Below are 18,404 nucleotides of genomic sequence, written 5' to 3'. Positions count from 1 at the left end.
GAGAAATGATTAATATTAATTAACTTGACAGTTTGAATCATCAATCAAGTCTTCTGAAGGCTACAGGAAGAAATAGTTTTGTTAAAAATTCTGCCCAAGAAGAAGGGTCAACATTTTCCTTGATGCATTTGAGAGACTGACGCTCTTGAGGGTTCCTAGCAAGTTAAAAAGTTGATGAAAAAACTAAAGGAGAAAGCCAAGAATGAATTACTTTCAACAGAAAAGGTAATCAGGTGAGGATATGAAGGGAGGAAGGTTGAACACACTGAGTGGATGGCTGGAGGGAGAGTTGCAGAGAGCCAAATCCTGTGGTTGCTAACTTTCGTGAAAGTGGCATAATAGGTGAATATGGCCAAATTGTTCTAACTCTGGGGTATTATTTTTAATTGTATGAGTGTTTCTCTGTTTAATGGATGATTTTGGGTGTTTTCATATAAGTATTCATGTACCACTTTTTAGGAATAGGGTGTGGAAAAGAATGTAGAAAATAAAATGGACCGAAATGAAAACAAATTATGAAGCTCCAGCTACGTTAGGAAAAGAGGGAGTAGGTTTTAAGGATAACTTCAAAGACGTTACGACAAGTGAATGTAGAGAATATGAGAGAATATGAGATGTAATGGGATGGAGAAGACGGTGATAGAGGGGAGTGCTGGAAATGAGGTATATAGAGTGTAAAAGAGTGGCATTTTGAATTAAATTTAGGAAGGTGGAAACCTGGCCGAAAGAAATGGCAAGTTAATGCTGTAAGTATTATGGAGTTCAAAGAAATTTTGTGTCGTATTAGTCAAGGCTTATAATACATAAGAACACCCGATTGCTTGGATTCACTGATAACATTCCCTAAAACGGTAGACGATTTTCTGCAATACGTACTACTGAAACAAAGATAAGCGTAATTTAAATTCAAGAAAGGGACCAATAGAATAAATTAATGCTAATCTCAAATCAGTCTCCAGTGGACACATTTTCCGTGGGCACACCATTTAATCGGTGATTTAATTACGTAATGCATTTTTTTGCTCGCCGAGCAATTAGTGCCTCACGTCACACAATTGGCTGAAATAGAAAGGCCGATGCTCGTAAGTCCGAAAGTCTTTCCTGTGGTCTGGCTCAACGTGGATTAATTTGATTCACGAGATTTGTTGTACGAGACTTTCGAAAAGTGAAATGTAGAGAGAAAAGTTGTGTTCATTAGTGACGGCGAAAACTAAATTTTTTTTTCGATCTTGCGACTGAGTGAGTCAGTCCCTGCATTGGGAATGAGGTGGTGCGGTAGTTTTGCGATGCGCTATGCGTCCTTCGTACTGTTTGTGTCCAACAAGTACTTTTCTGTCCTATTTCTACATGGTCAGGCTGTGCACGACAAAAAATAATCGCCAAGTATATATTATTGGGAATAAATTCTGGGAAAAGTGATTCACTGTAGGCTGAGATCGTTCTAAATACCGGTCGAATTAACATCAATTCCTTATGCCTCATTGCAGATGATTAATATCTAATGATTAATATTCATATTTTGGTTTAGCATTGATTTGTGATTATCCTATACACGTATCGCACGCAAACTCCCAGGAGGACGTTGTCGCGCGAAAGCACTACCCAGCAACAAGCACTCTTCACCGAGCCTCATCTCAAAGGAAGATTTAAATTAAATGGCTATTTTCTGATCGGTTCAAGTCGAAAAACATGGTTGAAAACCGCTCGTATCTTTGTAGACGATGGACAACATTCGAAATACAAAAGATTTTACAGACAAATAATTTATTTTTATCCATTCAATATTTTAATTCTTTGAATTTCTGCCGAGGGACACGATATTATTTTAGCGAAAATGCGAAAATATTTTTCCAAGTTTTACCACATTTGAGCACCTATTAACTGCGAAATTTTTTTTGCCGATTTTAATTACATTTAAGCACCTATTTCAATGGTACGTATATTTTTGAACGTTTGAGAGCCAGAATGAGGGAAATTCAGCACCTTATGCGTTGTCTTTATGGGAAAAACCACGCAAAAAGCTTCTATTTCGACGTGCGCTTGTACAGGGATGCGCAATGCAATAACAACCTTACCAATATCAAAATGACCTCCGCTGTCATGCAGATGGCCTCGCATAATGGCACCACATGGACGCAGGCACTGCATTGCAGGGAGGAAGGTCGGTTTGTGTGTAGAAGGGTTTCATGCACCCGTTTGTGAGAAGGTAGGGTAAAGGGGGGAGGGGGTGCGGGAGGACGGGGGAGTAATGGGGCATGCGGCAGGAGGGCGCGCAAAACCCTAAATAAAATCACTCCCCTCGTCATTAGCATGAGGGTTTGGAAAATATAGCTAGGGAGTATGAGGGGGAAAAAATATAACCCTTTTCTATCCCTACCCAAATAATCCCGGGCGAGTGAGGAAAGGGAACGGTGAGGGTGAGAAAAGCCTCTCTCTCTCTCCGGCCGTGCCCTTTGGGTCGCGAGAGTCGGGGACTCAATCCATCTTTTCCCTCGGCGCCATTGCATACCAACGTGGCGCGCGGGAAGCGGAGTTCCTCGGGCCCCTCTGGGGGCAGAAAGGAGCGAGGGTAAGTTTTGGGGGGGTTTAAAAGGGACGAGAAGACGAAAAGGGGAGGAGGCGAGTTCCAAGGGGTTTACGGTGGTCATCATGACCCGAGGCCTTCGTTGTCCTGTTTCCTTTTCATTAGTCGTGCCCTCAGAGAGGAGGAGGGGGAGTGTTTGTAGGTGAGGAGAGGTGAAGTGGAGAGGAAAGGTAGGGTGGGGTGGGGAAGGGAAAGGGTTTCGCAAAGGGATGGGAACAAGGAAAGGGATACATGTTTGTGTGTTGGTCTCCTCTTGCCAATGCGTAGGGTTAGCGGGCGGATGGGGGAGGGCGGAGATGGGGGAGGGAGACCGGGAGGAGAGAATTCAATGATCGGTCACAAAAGGACAAGAATGAGAGGAGGAGCGGAAAATGGAGTGGAAGTGAGACGGCGCAAACCTTGTTAATGAAGAGAAAACCGGAATTATTGGAGGGAAATCGTTATTCTTTTGGCATTTCCATCTCGTTAGTTGGATCGATGTCGTTTTCCATCCTAGGTCAGGTTTACATTTCGTTTCACTTGGCGTATACTCGAGCTCTACATCAGAGCTACATCTATCCACACGAAGCGAAAACCAGACACTAATTATGCGCTTAGACACAAGCCTAACAACCGATGTGCAGAAATGTCTCCGAACGAGAGTAGGCGTGAGGGAGAAAGAGGACAAGTATGCACTACTTGTCACGAAAATTAAGGAAGAGATGATGCAGCATCTGTAAAAGAGAAAAATGGACGGTGATAAAGAGGTGTTACTTTCCTTTGTTGTTGTTCTATTTGCTGTCACAAATTTCGTTGAGGAAAATGGCTCACTGAATTCATTCTTAAGGACGGATTGAATTGGGAGGCACTTCTCAATTATTCCAACACGATCCATCCTGCAATTTTGGTTTAGCCAGTGGATCGTCCCCTTCATTTTATATTTAAACTCAATTTCGCGACATGCTAATTTAAAAATTGCGTTATTAATTCAAGAAGCTATAATTAACAGAATACACACATTAATATTTACTTTACTGTAAAAAAACTGCTTTTTTGGGGGGATACCCTTGACCATTTAAATAAAAACAAATTGAGTGAAAAAACACAAAAATTCACCATGATAATTCGTATCTTGTGCGAAACGATGGATTAAAATATTTCAAATAAAGCTAATACAGTAAGCATGAGGTAAAAATCCTTTTCAAAAATAATAACAAAAGAGGAATGATTAGAGTATTTCAAGGTTCATAAGTCGCATCTTGATTTTTCAGCTCAATATTTACAAAAAATACTTGTCAGGCAAATTTATGGTCATATTATTTTTATGTTAACTCTGTTGCTTGCTACTGACTAAAAGCAATACTATTGCCGACATTTGTAATGAAGGCAACTATTTTCTAATCCTGATGTGAGAAAAAATACGTAACAGTAAGCATTTCTCCGTCGAATAGGTTTCCGCTTATAGATAGAAATCAGAATTGTGTTGTACCCCCGGCCCATAAGACGCAGGCTGATTTTATTTTAGAGCACATTTTGAAGTGAAAGAAATGCGTTCTATGGGACAATTTAAAAATGATAGCCAGTTATCGCCCGCATGATAATTTTAAAGTTGTTGCTTCATAGTTAACGACCCCAACGTTGAACCAGTGTAAAGAATAAGTAAATTATACATTAATAAATTACTAGGCGTGTATGTGTCGCGATAGTGAAACTTCAAACCTTGGTAATGGGTACAATAGAGAAAAGATTAATTTAGGAGGTGGTGTTATTACTACACGAGTCAATGAGTCACCTAAGTTCATGTATGAATGATGAGAGCTGAAAAGAACGTAAAAGACAACTGTGTGTATTTTTTAAACAGATATGATATAAAATATGGTTTTTAAACTCTATCGCGGTTCTTACAAATTTTTGGATAGCGTGCTTTAAAAATTAATTCGAACTAGTTTTGAGGCGCCAATTGGAAACCTCACCATTTCGGCTGTTTATCATACAAATTAATTAATTAATACCAAACAAAAAAGGTAAGGTTATGTTAACGTAATTAAAAATATTATGTAAATAAATCCGTACCTAATATCAGGTTTTTTCGATAACAACATGTATATATGCACGATTAATCGACAATTCTTCTAGTAAAATTCCTACACCACCAGAAGAGCATGCACAAATAAAATATGAGGCTTATTTTGCCGATTTCAAAGAAAACTAATATAGTAACACTATCATCATTATTTGATAGGTTTACTTCGGGGTTCAATTAAAGACAATTTTATGCGCAAAAATAGCAAACATTTGACATCTCGATACAACCTCCATAATTACTCGCCAGTGAGAATAATTCAGCGCCAAAAGTCTGCGAGTCCTTTAAATATGTGAAATGCAAAAGGGTCGTTAATTTTTTTTCATTTATTCAACGTACTGACCAGAAATTAAGCCAATCAAGCAAGGGTTATTAGAATCCTCGGCATGTCCGCTCTAAACCCCGAAAGCCGACTCCTGGAATGGAAGCAACGAGGGAATCACGACCTCCCACGGTGGAATTGTGAGAGTTTCAAGTAGGTACTGTGAGCGGCAGAAACTTCACCCTCCGCTCGAATACCAGAGATCAACACAGTCGCCCAGTACACAACTCTCCGACCTGAACCATTCAGCGGCCAGCCGCTCCAATTCCGTTTACGGTGAAGACTTTGCTTGTAATTTCATGACTTTTATTACCACTACGCTTCGGGTTGTTGTTGTTGTTGAAAGGCACTTAGTAGTCTGACTGTCTAAACACCAAACTCGAGGATCCCTGGGGGAGTAGACCGAGTAATTCATAGCGTGGCCAAAACTACAGGTAAGAGATCCTAGTTTTCAAATGAGCATAGCGAGCTGAGTCGCCACGTTCCAAATTAGATATAAGTTTGCCCAGATACTAATTTGCATTCCGTTAATTTGAAGGGGACGTAGTTGGGGAGATGATTTCCCAGAGGGCAACCAGCCTTCAAGATTTAGAGCGTCTTTAAAACCAATGAAATGATTATAAGATATATTGCTATATAATATACATAATCATTTTAAGACAGGTTGCTATTTGAAAATACGTAGAGAGATATAAAAACACCGAGTAGATATTTCGCAACATATTTACGACACTTGTTTCAATGTTTCAACTTCATCATCCGGCGTGCTGTTTTTTGTAGCATATAAAGTCTGTTTAAAAAAGATGTAATTGCTTGAATAGATACTTGATTTTATTAGTTACCCTAAAAATATACTTATCGCCTTCAAAATGCAGCCCTTGGCTGCCAATTCAAGGCTCCCAACGTTTGTTCCAGCTTTCGAATTCCGCTTTCTTTCGGGACGCTTCTTTCGGGATAGCCTTTGAGTCTGCGTTACAATTTTGGATGTCTTCATAATTTCTTCAAATAAGAAAATAGGAAAAAGTCCCCTGGAGCAAGATCCGGAGAGTAGGGTGGCTGGGGGATCACCGATGTGCTGGTTTCGGCCATAAACTTGGTAACAGTCAATAATTCTTGATCCGGTGCGTTGTCGTAATGATCACACCAAGACTTGTTTTTCCAAGTGTGCTGTCTCTTCGGCAGCATTGAGAGTCTTAAGCTTCTTATAACTCCATATAGTGCTGTGCATTCGCTGTTTGTCCTATGTAAAGATATTCATCATGAAAAATCTCCTCCCAATTGAAGTAAACGATCAACATTACCTTCACGTTCGATCGCGACATACGATCTTTTATTATTATTTATTGAAAATATACATGTGCTGATAGACAGTGTCAGGTGGCACACAAGTCCCAAATAATCGTCAAAGATAATAGATAAAATCAGACTTCAAAACACAAATCTCTTTAACAAAACAAGCGAATCCCCATCCCATTTACAACCATTAATCAGCAAGAAATAAGAATAAATTTTTTAAAAATAAGCTATTACATATAATGCAATACACCACACATCAATCAAATTATTACATATATTTCTTACATCTATTCTTAAAAGTATACACTCTGTTAGGAAAGGGCTCGAATATTTTTGCAGGTAAGGTGTTCCAATCAACAATTGTTCTATTTAGAAAAGAAAATTTTTTTTATTTTTTCTCTGTGCCCGGCATTTTACCTTAAATTTGTGATCATTTCTGGCTCTAAAATTTGGGTCCCCCGCCTCTTTCCTAAGATCTGCCCAAGCTTTCTCCCCCTTCAGAATGCGGAACATTCCACCAAGTCTGCTTACTTTCCTTCTAGTTTCTAGAGGTTCCCAGCCCAGCGTTTCTAGCATGTCAGACACACAAGATAGTCGTTTTAGGATCGTCGTCGGACGTCGTCGTCTTTTAGGACCGTCGAGGGGAAGATGAAGGTGAAGGTTGGACTTAAGTTTTTATGTCTTTGCCAGAAAACCAGGTTTCGTCACCTGTGACGATTGTTTTTAAGAAGTTTCGGTCGTTGTTTGAACGACCGAGCAAAATTCTGGCTAATGCCAAGACATTTTTGCCTTTGTTCATCCGTTCACACTCGCGGCACATATTTGGATGCCACATGCTGTTTAACCAAAATGTCTGTCAAAATGGTGAAACAAGATTCAACAGTAATTTTAATTTCATTGTCATATTTCATGACGGTTGACCTACAGTTTGCACGCACTAAATCATTCCTAATGTTGAAGTGGCCGTCGTTTGTTGACATCGATGGTCGTCCACTTCTCGGTTCTTCATTGGTTGAGGTCATTCTCACTGACAAAAGAGTTGGTACAGCAAGCGTGTACAAGCTCAGACCAGAATCTGTCTCTTTCACGGAGAAGATTCAAGATAGTGTCACGATCAAGATGATGTTTTATTTCTCGTAGAGGCCGTTAGAAGGCAACGCCTTACTGATTGTGATCCGAAAATCCCGCTCCGCATGAATAGGTTGTAGAAAATGTAAGTAAAACAATAATACCTTATTATGATAAATTGGGGTGCTCCTTTGACAAACTCGCCCAGAAATCATTTAAAGGCTCATATTTGTATTTTTGTTTCAAATCAGAGTCACAAATTAAATCAAATAGATTTTCATGGTCACTTAAGTTTAAGCCCAAGTTTAAGCTTAAGTTAAGGTTTAGCTGTCACGGAAAATTGATTTCGAACGCAGGAATCATCCAACGTAGTTTTTGGAGAATATTGTCAAAAAGTTGATTTCAAGTTATGCAGGTGCTCTAAAAATACTGTAGTAATCTGCTTTAAAATTTAATTAATTCAAACATTCATACAAGGTATGGATTTGTTAAAACTTCAAAACTTGTTGTGCTAGCACTGAATTATTTTGAGGAATTATTTTCAGAAAAACCAATACCTCACTTTAAATTTCAGAAAGCCTCAATAATGCCTTCCTTCTAGTTAACCATCTCACTTCAGTGTATAATAATAGAGTTTTGTGACCATCACTCATTTCATTGCGCAAAGTTTGAAATAATCTGGATTGAAGAGTTCTTAACTCTACATAGTTTATCATTTGTACGGCTTCATTCATAATACTTTTTAAATTTGTAGGAACTTATTTGTGCTGTGCAAAATGAATGACTGCTGGTGGCTCTTGTAGCTACTTTCTGGATAAGTGATACAACAACTTTAATCTTGTCTACCATAGCTCGAGAACCATTTGTGCAAATAGCAATACACTTCTCCCAACCTATCTTTTGATTTGTAATCTAATCATTAATACTGCTAAATATATCTCCTCCTGTTGTTTTTCCATATAAAAACTGGCACGTAAGAAAATCTTTTGTAAACTTTTATTATATGGGTAGCGAACAAATACTAGAAGTACAATTAGTCCAGCGACATCTTTAGATCCATCCATTTGCAATGCATTTTCACTGCAAAGTCCAAGATGACGGTTAACTCTTTCTCTATTCTAGTAGACAGATCTTTAATGCGTCTTGAAACTGTATTTTTTGATAATTCTACGGAATCTATTTTTTCAGCAGCCTGTTATTTAATAATGAGTGACAGCATGTCTTTCGCCCATCGCTTCATTAGTGTCTCTCCGATCATATGAGCATTAATATTAAGCACATTACGGTACTCACACGATTGGATGCCTCCGTCGCAATTTCATTTTCTTTAGTCATTTTAATCATTTGAAGTTTAATTTGTCTATGGCCACGTTTTCCCTTAAATATTTCATGTATTTTCTGTAATAATCACTGCGTATCGTGTCGAAGTACCTGCGGAGTTTTGCCGGAGGGAAAGAACTGTTTGCGAGAATTTTATGGCATAAAACACACACTGCATCAGAAGCATTCGAATTACCAATACACGCAAATACCAAGTTCAAATAACTTTCATCGTACTTCCGTTTCGGTATATTCATAGATGGCGCTTGTTCTTTGACGTTAGATTTTAAAGAATCCACGGATTTTCAATCGTTTTCTTCTTCAATGATATGATCTTAGCCTGAATTTTTTCAAAGTTTCAGTTTTAACCAAAAATTCATGGGTAGTTTTTAAATAATATTAAAATTCTGTAAAAAGGACAAACTTATCAACAAAAAATCTCAGTTCAAATCCAACCAATTTTAAGGTAAAAACGAACATTAATTAAATTTCCCGCAGGCCTTTCCCTCCCAAATTTAAGCACTGATACCGAAGACAGTCTTTTGATAAAGAGTTGAGCTGTGATTTCATTTTTAAGGCATTTCCAAGTATAGAAAAATGGAAAGTGCTTTTCATTTTACTAAAACATTCAAGATTAGATTCGTGTTTGCTATTAGTTCAACCAGCAGCCTCGGGAGAGCAGCCCTGAGTTACGGAAGTTACTCATAATACGTCGGAAGGCGCGAGTGGTCAAAACGAAGGTTCGGGCAATGGCAGTGGGAACAAGCATTATCTAAACGGCGCCACTTTGGCTTAAAATATCCACATACGCGAGCTCATAATAAAGCAAATATTTAAAATTACTTTTTATTTATTAATTTGAGTAGAGAGTAAGAGACCTTTAAAGGTATTGCAGAACATAAAATGCCCGAGCCCCATAAAATAGAGTACCTGTAGGTAATAAGAAGGACAATAACTAAAGCTAGATGAGAAAAAGACAACATACCTGGCTACTTACGAGTAGAATGATAAAATAAAAATACTTTTCTCCCATAGTACGATCGGATTGTGTTATTCTGACCACTTATCGTTCGTGAGAAAATTAATTTTTTCTTGACGCCTGTGATATTTAAATCACTCGTAATTGTAATTTCTTCTGCAAGAAAGGCGTCTTCGCTAGTACCTCTTACGATCCCAATATTTCTAATTTCATCTTTTATGATAGTTAAGGAGCTACGTAAGGACCACACGATCCTGGTGTTTAAAAAAACTCCCACAACTGATGAGAGACAAAACGATGGTCTTTAACCATTTAAAAAACAACAAATTATTTTGACTCTGAAGGCATAATTTCACCTCTCAGTTGGATGGGTGGTTCACAAAGGCCTTGAGCTTTAAGACGTTTGTTTTGCATCAGTTGGTTATAGCAACGGAAACATTTTTCGTTGCTCGACCATCACTTAAACTAACCCCTATACACGTGCAATTTTCTTCGTTTGACTTTATAACTTGGCTCTGGGTGAAACGCACGTACTGCGCCTTCGGCGAATTACAAATCTGAGCCGCGCCGTACGTTCCTCTAGAACGGCTTTCCAATGCCCACATTTGAAATTCTGATTTTGGAGATGAGTGGGTCGGCAGAGCTTAAGTCACGGGAGCGGGCGCCCGTCCGATAAGGCGGAGAAAGAACTTGACGGTGGGAGAGAGGGGGGAAGATGTGGAGGGGCCGAGTCGTCGGGGAAAATTAAATCCGGGGAGCTCAGTTTGGAGGGTTGTGGTGGAAGAGAGGAGGGACCCGGAATGATAACGTTTTAAGGATAGGGCGGTGGGAGTGATTATCGCGCGAAGAGGCGAGAGACGCGTCGCCGGCGTGGATATCCCCTATCAGGGCTCCGGGATTGGTCGCCACGAGGAATAGGATTAAGAGGGAGGGGAGAGAGGATTTGGAAAAAAAAAGTCAGGAGGGGCGTGTATATGGGGGCCAAACATACACACACACACACTCTCTCTCTCCCTTTCCCCCCGCACCCCCCTCCATTCTTCCCGTTCCCTCGTCCACTGCTTGATTAACAGGATTCCGTGAGGGTGGCAGAGACATGTGACGGACCTTATTCCGTCCAGAGTCTTTTTAATCCCCTTCCGGGGAGGAGGGGAGAGGTCAGTTGAAAAGGAAGCGATCAACACACACGTGCGCACATTTTGGAAACGAGCAGACGGAAATCCCGGATGAGGGGGTTCGCGTTTCGCCCCGCTGGGAAAGGGGGGAACCGACCAGGAGCCAGGACCCTTTGTGCTTCGTCTTTGGACGGAGGTGTGATTGGTGGGCAGTGGGAAGAAAACAAAAGCTTTCGCAAGGCCGTTATGGGGGTCTGCTTGAGGTGAAACAGACCCTACGCGACTATTTCTCTTGATGACACGTTGGAGCGGATTAATGACCAAATACCTTTCCACGAATCGGTGGGGGGAATGTTTCCCGTTTAGTAATGTGGACACTCGGTACCGAGTCTCACCTGAAAAAGGCAATATTCGTTGGTGTGGTGGTTGTTTTTGTATGTTATGAAGATAAGAGTTACACATCATGATTGCTCATAATGTATTTATGGTAAATTTAAAAAGTGATGTTCTAATCTGGCCATTGTTTGTGTCCAGAAGGTCCAGTGAAAAAGTGTCAAAATTTGTCTGTGTCAGAAATTGTGGGCCTAACGAGAAATTTATAATCCTTAAACTGTTGTCCAATCCTCGATTTTACCCTTGGCTCCGGTGCGAGGATTTTAAAAATAGATAAACTATTTTTGGTCGAATATTTGCCTTCTATAATAACGTGTTTTCTCCTAAAACGAAACTTGAAATGCTTAAAAAAAACCTTGAAGATGCCTAGTAGTCTTCCGTGATTTTACTCACCCCATTTCAATCGCACTTCTGCCACACACCCTAGCAGTGGCTTTCAGGATACCATGTCAATTTAGGGGTGCCTCCGGCCAATTCTATGAGGAACAAAAAGTTCGTTTTTTGGCCTGTACTATGCTAGGTCGATGCAGCGTCGAATCGTGGTGATACGAATAAAGATTCTTGGAGGAAAAACCCATAGAACTTGTCATCAAATGCATGAAGAGTATGTCGATCCTATGTCAAAGCCTATCACTCGATATGTCAAAGCCTATCACTCAGAAAAGAGATGACACAATGAATAAAACAAATGTATGGCTATACGTCTTTGTAACAAACAGAGAGGTCCAGAAAAAAGTAGTGCACGAATCGAAATCTGATTCCCGCGTAATGATTCATAGATATACTTCATTCGATAGCATTTAACTACTTTTTCATTAGGTTTCCTGCCGAAAAATATTTAGTTCATTCTAAGGAAAAGTCAGACACCCGTCATAATAATATATCTTTCTCCAATTCCGTATGCTTTCTTCATCCACCAATGTTTATTCTTTTCCTCCCCTTTCTCGCTTTCTTAATGTTGTTCCCTCTATCACGCTCCTCAGCACGCCATCGCCTATCCAAATGCTCTTCATTCCCTCTCCTGCCTCCTTTGGATTCTTCCCAACAACCCTCTTACTTCCCATCTTACCATCACTGGGACATATTTGTGTGAATTTCTTCCCGTTCATTACACTTTTTCGTTACTTTTCACTCCCAAATTGCAAAAACCTGCAATCTAGTCCTGACATATTGTTTCAAAGATCACGTCAACAAGAACCTTGCTTCTAAGAATTTGTACAAAACCATACTTCATTTCGATGTTTTAACAAGACGTTTCTAATTATGCTTACAAAACGTCACCACTATCAATTCTCTCCTCCTGGGGAAACTTTATTAGCCTAACGTAATTCTTCTTCTTATGCCTCTACTTCTTTGGCCACCTTATTCCATTTTAACTCCTGATTTAAAGTTTAATATAGCCTTATTTCTGCTAGACAAATCCTAATATTTGTTTTCTTTTTATTGTATTTCATTCCATGCATCTGCTACCGATTTTCTAATACACCCAGCAATGCTTTCAGCCCCTTTACTGACTGGCTAAATAAAGTTTGGCCATTCACAAACATGACTGATTTTATGAATTTACCATCGAATTTCATTCATATCTCCAATTCTCCCTATGCCCCTTAAACCCCTTCCTCCACATATATTTCGGACAGCACGGGTGATAATGGACACCCTTATCGTACCCATTTTCCTAACATTGCCCAACTGGATTCTCCATCTACCACTTGCGCTTGAGCAGTCGGTGATATTTGCAGGTTGCGGGTAAGTCTCCTATCTCTCCATTTTTCTACTTTCTACGATATTTTCTTTCCTTATTTTGCTTTTTTTTCCTCCTTTCCAGTTTTATAATATTGAATCTGATGCTACACTTCATTGAAACTAAATTGTGACTTGAATCCTCATTCCCTCCCTTAAAACTGTGTGAATGAATAACGCTGTTCCTATATCTATGCCTGACCATATTATGGTCTAACTGATATTTCTATGATTCCCCAGGAATTTTCATGCATATATACGCCTATTTTGATTAAACATCGGGTTCTAAAAAATTACAATGAACACATTCTAATTTCTTCTGCAGAATTATACTGCTTCCTCCCCATGGTCTAGTTCTTGTTCCTAAACTCCTACCCTAATCCCATCTCTTCCTTCACCTACCGCCACGTTTCAATTCCCGATCACTATGAAATGTTTCCTTCAAGGAGAACTCCCGCTATTACATTTCTTAACTGATCTTTCACCCTATTGACTTCTTAGTCCCTATGATTGGTTGTTAGTGTGTTGACATGAACAATACCAAGTTCTTCGGTTCCGCTTTTATTTCGACAATTAATATGCAACCAGTAGATTTATTGTTTTATAACATTCTATGTTTACTACGTTTCTTCCTAACTTTTTATTTAAAAATAATTGCCACCCTTCACAGGCTCTCTTCCCCTCCACAGTATATCAATAGGTAACTATTGCTCCAGTATTCCCCGCATTTAAGTTGTATCGGTATGTATGAGAATTGTCTATCATCCATCAACCTCAACTTTTTCAAAGTTCCCATGGCAAAACCATGAGGACTCGATAATGATACCACCTGGCATGATTTAAACTCGTAGCTTTCAAGCTCAAAGGAGATTTTAATGGACATACGAAGAACTGATTTTGGTAAAATTCTATTTAATAATCGTCAGATTACTTTTTCATTGAAGCACATACGTTTTAGGCGTATGTAAAATAGAGTATTGAAAGTGGAAAGAACCATTTATGATTTAGAGTTTCTAAGGGCTAGCAAAAGATTTCATGGGGTGAAAAATGCTACAATTTGGTGTGCAATTCGTCAGCTGCAGCAATTTCCATTTATTTTTTCTTGTTAACTGCGTTTGTCTACCATTAAAGTATTGACTTTGTCTCTGAACATCCGCTCCAATCACAACCTATGACGTCGAAAATTTATCTTAAGTTACAATACAAGTATAACTAGACAACCTGATTAGCTAGAATAACTGAAATATTTACGTTACATTTCCAGTTATCCCGGGAGTATTAAACTTGGCAGATCATAATGAATTGTGCTTTTCTATGGCTGTTTTTACTGGTGAAAAACCCTAAACACCTCAATTACCTTGCTGTCACAGATAATAGCATGACTTTAAGTTTAATTTGAGATGAATTTGCGTGGAAATCCTCGGTGAAATTTTCGAGCACCTTTTCGTTTGATAATATATTCCATGGTGACTCGTTTTCAGTGTGTCACTTGTAATGTTTTCACGCAGTGTTTGCGACATCTTCCCATGCACGCTCGTTCCTCGGCAGAGTATGCAATCATTCCGAGGTGATCCCGTAATCATTCATTGAACTGGTGGGACTAACAAGACGGTACGCGCGCAAAAAGGGCTTATTCTCTGGTATTACGCGAATTCCATATAAAAGTGCGTTGTGCTCGACGCCCGCGGGGGAGGGCATCAGCCCCGGGGGATTTAGAAAAACCTCCCGTGACATTATTCTGTTTCCCTAGCGAGGAGTCATTTCGGGAGGAGGACAAAGGGGACCTAAACCATTTGGGAGAATAAAAAATAAATTTTGAGACGAAGTGTTTGCGCGTTCCCTGATCTATGTGATTCATTTCGAGCTCGGAAACCTGCGTGAAATTTTAGGATTCTTTTGTCGTCACCGGCAACAAAAAAAATCTGTACCTAGTCCCTCTGCAAATTTCTCATTTGTACGACAATCCTATCCTACTCATGTAATTTTAGTACGGCACTACGAAACGCTGCACCTGATTTTCGCAGTTGGTTTTTATGTTAGATAGTCATCCTTACCGGAATTTTGTTCGCATATTGCAATGAGGCTATGAAATTTTTCAGCGCAAAATGAATTTTATGAAATTACTCCAATTTGTTGCAACAGAAAAGTTACCACGAACCTTAAGCACGAACTCTTCTCTCCTGCTTTCCGATTTTTTTATTAATACTTCAAAATTTTTAAACGAATTCAATCGACAACAAGAGATTTTGGCTATGCGAGCTCGTATAAGCAGTCTCCATTTCTCAATTATTTTCTGCATTTTATATGAACTTCATTATCTCTCCTGTGGACTGTAAATCATTTATAAAGGAATTTGAGTTTGTCATCAATCCCCAAAAATCTTAATTACAAAATAAATGGGTTCCTATGCCCTGAACCATGTTTAACTGTTTGAAAAAACTTTGCCGTGGATTATGAGAGTAACTTTTCTATTCCACTTATCGCTAACTACCGAGAGTCATAGTTACTGAATTTTAAGATAAAGAATAATATTTGAAAGAGCCAAATACCCCAAGTGACCGCATTTTATTCCACTTGCCTCTTGTTATAATATCTATTAGCCTCATATAGGTACTGATTTTTTATCTTGCTTATTGAGACGATAGACGAATTAATTTCTGCCAACTTTCGAGCATCATGTCCAATATTTCTCCCTGCCCTTTTTAAGAAAAAGAAGGATGATAGAAGTTTCATAACCTTAATACGTATCTACTGCACAAGAACCATAACTGAAACAAAATAACTCCATCCTAAAAAAAATATTTTCCCCCGAAAATAGTACGTATTTCGCAGTGCTAACATGTGCTCCACTTGCACGGCTGGCTTTCTCCTCCCTGAATTAATCAAAATTAGTTCCACCTTGAACATTGAATAAAGAAAGCCCTCATACATCTCACCTCCGGCCATCCCCGTAATATCAAGAGTCAAGATTTCAAAATTACTGTCCGAGGTTATTCACGGACAATTTGGCAACCCGGCGCGCGCCCTCTCTTCTTAGGCCTTTTCTTATCCATTACGCCATTCATAAAGGATTCCGTCGCGCTTCCACCCCCGCCGCCAAACCCCACCAGTCCCCCCCTGCCAATCCCCGCCCCCCTCCAAACCCCGACCACCCTCGTCCTCATCTCACATTGATATCGTGGCGTTCGAAATCCATCCCTTTTTTCCGAGCGAGAAGGATGGAGAGCTTGGTTGCGGCAGGGTCGAAAACCCTTTATTTTTTTCCCTTCCCTCTCGTGCCCCACGCACCATCTTCTTCCTTTTACGCTTTCGGATGGAAAGGAGCGGAGAAAGAGAGATGGGGCGAGGAGAGGATGCGGGAGAGAGGAGTGGGTGAGTGAGTGAATAGGCTTTCGGTTTTTAGGGGTAGTGGTTGCTCCTGCCTCTGGTTTCTCCTTTCGAGAGGTGCCGCCGGAAAGGCTTCCGGAGATGGGTTGGATCGGGAGGGAAAGGAGAGGCTGTGAAGGAGGGAAGAATGAGAAGGGTGGGGGGAAGGAGAGAGAGGGAGGTCTTGCTAATCAGATTTCTGGGACCGTTGGAGTGAGAGAGGGAAAGACAGAGAAGGAGTTTAAGGCTAGGGATAGGGGAGCATTTCCAAGGAGCACGAGAAGGGTTTGAGGGTGTGAGGGGGAGGATGGTTTTTTACGAAGTGGAAGGGATGAGGGGGGAAGGGTTAAGGGGAGTTTGGGGGGTGGGGAATTCGGCAGGGGATGAAGGTGGGGAGGGGAGGCCTCCAGTACAAGGGGGGGGGCGAGAGAGTTTCGGTGGTGTTGTGAGAGGGACTTGCTGCCTCCTTCTCCTCCTCCCCATCATCCCTGGCAGAAATACCTAATGAGCTGGAGTTAGTTCGTTCCCCCCGTCCGCCCCCCCCACCCACCCCTTCCTAAGGACCTATTCTCCCCTCTCCCTCTCCTAATCCCTCCCTCCCAGTCTAAACAAGTAAAGCCCCCGAGGAGGAGGTCTCCCGTTTCTTCCGACCCGCATAAACCCTCTAAACGCGGTGATACTTTTTGTTGCGTGCGCGTTCCCTTCGCTCGCACGGGCTAACACGGGCGGACGCGGTTAAAATAAACGTTCAGACGCCGGCGCTGTTGTACTAACATGCGTATTTGCAATGCCCATGTGCTCACCTCAACGGGTACATGCTTCTTCATTTCTGCGCCGGTGCGGCACAAAATGTTTGTTTAAGAAAAGAGAATGTTGGTGTGGTGTTGTTTCTCATTTTGCGTGCTTATTATTCTTAAACGAACAAATTCATTATAATGTTCAGAGATTTTTCAGAATTCGGAATTTGTTTTATTTGTTGATCCACCATTGGGCCTTTGAGCTCAAAAAACTTGCTCGCGCAAAACTCGTTCCGTCATCACGTTTTACCTACGTTTTCGGAAATGTTTTTTTTTCTCTCGTTTTTTTCTGTCGTCCCGGAAACCTTCCACTTGCCTTCATTCCCTTCAGGTGCCTTCCCAAGAATGCGTGCGTGTGCAAATACCTCCGACTTTGTTTCTACCTACCCGCTCCCCTCCATTCCTTTACCTCACCATTACTTGCCACTATTTTGCACAAGATCTAAACCTTCACATTTTTTCCTCGTTTACCTGAGAATAATCCGACTGTGCCCCCATTTTTCCCTAAACCGTGTAGTTTTTTATCTGGAAGGCTTTCAATATTTTTCAAGCGTAAAATTATAAATGTATTTATATTGTGTGTGTATGTATGCATAAAACATAAATTATGTATGAAATAAATGTACTATGCATAAATTTGTAAGTATATTAATGAAAGGTGAGTAGTGAAATAATATATAATTAGAATACAATGGCTGAAACACATAAAATACAAAAGGGGACACACAAAGAAATATAATGCTTGGGAAGTCCATCAGCGTTGGTCATCTAACAGAAAATATATAATCATTGTGTTCGGATTTTTTTGACATCCACTGTAACCTTTTGACTGGTTTTCAATATTCTTTTCGCTTTTTTCGAGTTTCAATAGTTTAATTCTTCTTTTATACACACACACACGCGCCTGCTCAAATATGTATATATATACGAGATATAGTTCCAACATATAATGTATTTAACGTTAATAGGTCTATATATTATACATAAATACACGCGTATGTATATATATGTATATGTATATAAATATCTTCGAAATGGAACGCTCTTCGGCGACGCACAAATATATAAAAACACAGATGTAGATTTTTAAAACATAGAAACACAAAGAAAGGACACTCACATTAGTAGTTTTGACGTTTCGACGGCTCAATCGTCGTTCTGATGAGGACGGTCGAGCCGTCGTCTGTTATATTATATATATATATATATATATATATATATATATATATATATATATATATATATATACACACGAGGGTCATCCGGAAAGTAGTACCCGTTCGTGCCGCATGAAGTGCTGACGACGCGAGTAGCCGCTGGACGAGGTCAGATAGCTTCAGTGGCTTGTCTGCCTTCTCT

Source organism: Hetaerina americana, unplaced genomic scaffold, assembly GCF_022747635.1.
Source record: "Hetaerina americana unplaced genomic scaffold, ioHetAmer1.1.p SCAF_14, whole genome shotgun sequence".
Classification (NCBI taxonomy): domain Eukaryota; kingdom Metazoa; phylum Arthropoda; class Insecta; order Odonata; family Calopterygidae; genus Hetaerina; species Hetaerina americana.
This window is presented reverse-complemented; position numbering follows the sequence as displayed.